Raw genomic sequence first — 4,009 nt, 5'->3', positions numbered from 1 at the left:
GAAGAGGGATATCGATGTTGCAGAAAAGAAGAAGGTCATACGACCTCAAATCTCCAAGTACGAAATACACACTGAGACAGTCGATAGAGAAGCTGTCTCGGATGGGAAAATAGATGACTTGCAAGACGCTATTTTACCAGTCGAAATCCCAGCCGAAGTCCCTGCAGAAGAGGCAGACACAGTTTTAGACGAGCAAAAAGGCCATGCCTCAGAAACTTTCAAAATTTCCATGTAGGGGAGATCCAAAGCCGCATAACGGGGACCAAGATTTGGGGCATTCGGCAGGGTTTTCTGCCAAAACATTATCGGTAGTGGACGATATTGGGGTGATCCCAAATCCTACTACGGGGGCCTCAAAAATCTCCCCTGAAAATCCGAAATCGGAGGGGTATGCGGCCATAATCTCGTCGGTAAAGGCTGCTTTGGGTTCGACCTCACAAAATCCATTATCACGGCCAACAAAAGGTTTTCCAAAATAGCAGACGGACGCATTCTGGTCTGACTCTGTCTCAACGAATCAGTTCAACCATCCCTCCTCTGTTTCAGAAACTCCCCAAGAGGTGAAGCCCCAAAGGGCTGCCTTTGGCCACCGGACATGGAGGAGGCTCCGTCGGCGCCATCGGAAACAAATCAGATGGGGTGTGACTTCCGGCCCCCACTTCGCACTCGCAATCCACCTCTAGACAGAACAGAGGGAACCCAATTTCCAAATTGGGTGGGGTAAGTTTCAACAACGTAATTTTTGCATTCAATTTTGCGGTAAGATGAAAAAATTCGTGCAGTTGTGTGATGTCTCTGCAATCCAAGAGAAAATTTTTTTGGGGATTCCGGGAAGGAAAATAAAAATTGAATGGAGGTTGTTTTATTTTTCTGTTGCTGTGAACCTCAACATGTCTCAGAAATGTTTTTTGGGGGGATTTTGTTTTTCTGTTGATGAGCACAGTACCTGTGCCTTCGTGAGTTGTCAAATTGAAGTTACCTAGGCTCAAGGAACTGAAAAACGAACAATTCTGGTGGAGGCAACCCAGAGAATTTGACAAAGGATGAATGTCAAAAAGAGGTGTTTCCTGATGCAGGATAGTCTGAGATTCTAAATGAAACTAGTACCCAGAATGGGTTTTTTTCAACTCAAGCTACAGAGTCAAATAATGAAAAAGAGATTCAAGAAGATTCAAAATCCAGGGATGAACAAGCCTCATTTGGTTACAGTTGGAAGCTCTGCGATGTTACTACAGGAACTGATTACATCCCTTGTTTGGACAATGAGGAAGCCATCCTTAATTTGTGGAGTACCAAGCTTTATGAGCATAGGGAGAGACACTACCCTGAGGAAGGATCTACTTGTCCTATCCCTCTTCCTAAAGGATACAAGCGGCCCATCTCTTGGCCTGACAGAAGGATCAAGATTTGGAACCACAATGTTCCGCATACCAAGCTTGCAGTGGTAAAAGGACACCAGCATTGGGTGAAAGTTACTGGCGAGTACCTTACGTTCCCTAGTGGTGGAACATAGTTTAAGCATGGTGCTCTGCATTATGTTGATTTCGTTCAAGAGACACTTCCTGACATTGCATGGGGGAAACGAAGTCATGTTGTATGGGACGTTGGCTGTGGGGTTGCCAACTTTGGAGGTTATCTCTTTGATAGAGATGTTATTACTATGTCCTTTGCTCCCAAGGATGAACATGAAGCTCAAGTTCAATTTGCACTTGAAAGAGGCATTCCGGCTTTATTTGCTGCTCGGGCACTGTTAGTGGATAAGTTTCATTTCAGTGGGAGTGAAACATATGGGAAGGGAGCCATCGTGGTTCGAAATGGAGATACAAAATTTTTGGGTGTAGTACAGATGCTTGGTTGGTTGTATAATTATGTTATTAGTTTTATTTGCACAAAAGGTTGTCATTATGCACTACAAGTGAGAACACAGAAATTGGAATCCTCTTTTACCTCTCATTTTCCATTGTGGTCCATGAGTTTGTTGTTGGCTAGAAATTCTGTTGGAATTTCTGGCATGAGTTGGAGGGAGCTGAATGCCATTGATAGTGGGATCAATGACGTTGTTCCTTTTCTGTTTGAGAAAGGGCTTAATTATCACAGAGGGTGTGTGTTAATAGACATTTTGTTGGGTTTTCTGGAATTGGTCTCAGAGGCTACAGCTGATGAGAAGCTGATTGAAGTGCTTTCTGAGTTGGGTATAATTACTTCGTGCAAGATTATGTGGGCTCCAAGTAGCATATTGGTGGAGAAAATATCATCGGCTGAGTGGAGGGAACTAATTGTAGGAGAGAGGGTCCCATGATTCACAAAAGGAGAAATCAAATTAATTAAGGGCTTGCTGGATTTTGTCGGTATCAATCAGTATACTTCAACTTCTATTTATGATTCTGGATCGACATATCAGGCAGTAAGAGATTGCAATGCTGGTTTTGCTTATGAACGCGATGGAGTGCCAATTGGTCCTAGAGAAAATATAGTGTGGCTCTACATCTTCCCATGGGGAATGTATAAAACAGTCAAGTACGTAAAGGAGCATTTCAATAACCCAACAGTCTTCTTATCTGAAAATGGTATTGAACCTTGTTTGAAAAAGCAGCTCATCATTTCCGCTGCTCTCATGTCTGTTGGTATTGCTATTGTTAGCTGGATTGGCTTGCCATGGTCCTTTACAATCTATAATTTTGGAGCCTAGAAGGTTGTGAAGAACTGGGAGTTGTTCCTCTGTGTTGCTGTTGGTCTGTGGGCTGAACTTGTCATTGGGCTTGTAACTGAATACTACACCAGTAATGCTTACAACCCTGTGCAAGATGTTGCTGATTCCTGCAGGACAGGAGCTGCCACAAATGTGATCTTTGGGCTGGCTTTGGGATATAAGTATGTCATTATTCCCATTTTTGCAATTGCAGTCAGGGTTTTTGTCCGTTTTAGTCTTGCTGCTATGTATGGTTTTGTAGTGGCTGTTCTTGGGATGCTGAGCACCATCGCCACTGGGTTGGCAATTGATGCATATGGACCCATGAGTGACAATGCCAGAGGTAATGCTGAGATGGCGGGCATGAGCAACAGAATACGTGAGAGACCCGACACCCTTGTTACTGCTGGAAACACTACTGCTGCTATTGGAAAGGGCTCTGCGATTGGTTCAGCCGCCCTGGTGTCTTTAGCTCTTTTTGGTGCTTTTGTGACCCGGGCTGCAATTTCAATAGTGGATGTTGTGACACCTAAAGTCTTCATTGGGTTGATTGTGGGTGTAATGCGGGCAGAGGGTAGGCAATGCCATCCAGGACTGAGGGCAGGTAGAGATGCTGCTGGGGACGATGTAGCGAGAATCGGCACACATTCCAATATTCGGCTATAAAAAATTAAAATTTTTTTTCTAGAGGGAATTGTCTAGTTTTGGGCATCCGGAGGGCAGACATAGCTATCGCGGATGCTAATGGGGACTAGGTGGAGACGTCGGCATATAGACCCTACTTCCGAGCTTGAGGACAAGCTCATTCTTCCAGGGGGTGTAATGTTATGCACACAATAACATTATTATTTTAATTATTTTTTTTAATTTACTTTATTTATTTCATTTTTAGGCCACAGGGGTATTTTTGGAATATTTTATTTATAGGGGTATTTTTGTAATATTTTATCTTAAACCCTAACAAGGTGAACCCTATTTAAGGGGTAAGAGTAATGAGAAAAGACAAACATTGAAGTATTAAGAATTAGGTCAAATCTAGCATAGAGAGGCTTAGAGTTCTCCTCAACGAGCTCTAGGGTTATCAAGCTTCCCTTAGGCTTGATCTTTTGTTTTCGTTTTCCCCATGTCTTCCTACTATCCCTACAGTAATGCTTGGAATACCTGTAACTCGTGGCGGACCCAGATCCTCCTAAAGAATCCTTGTGTCAGATCTGGGACCGTAACAAAGTATGCCCTAGATCTACTGGAGGAGATAGGAATGCTGGGATGCAAACTAGCAGACACTCCTATGGACTCAAATACAATACAGGAGAAGATGTA

General features: G+C 43.3%; 1 pseudogene; it reads left to right on the top strand.

Annotated features, from left to right (window-relative positions):
- The first annotated feature begins 2,151 nt into the window (after positions 1–2,151).
- Positions 2,152–3,604, top strand: LOC137957297 (pyrophosphate-energized vacuolar membrane proton pump 1-like; annotated as a pseudogene).
- Positions 3,605–4,009: the final 405 nt, after the last annotated feature.

The sequence above is a fragment of the Aristolochia californica genome, unplaced genomic scaffold (assembly GCF_029961685.1).
Source record: "Aristolochia californica isolate CCGP_79_NKW_82.1479 unplaced genomic scaffold, dmAriCali1.0.hap1 SCAF_2, whole genome shotgun sequence".
Lineage (NCBI taxonomy): Eukaryota > Viridiplantae > Streptophyta > Magnoliopsida > Piperales > Aristolochiaceae > Aristolochia > Aristolochia californica.
The sequence above is the reverse complement of the archived record's forward strand: the minus strand, read 5'-3'. Positions and strand labels throughout refer to the sequence as shown.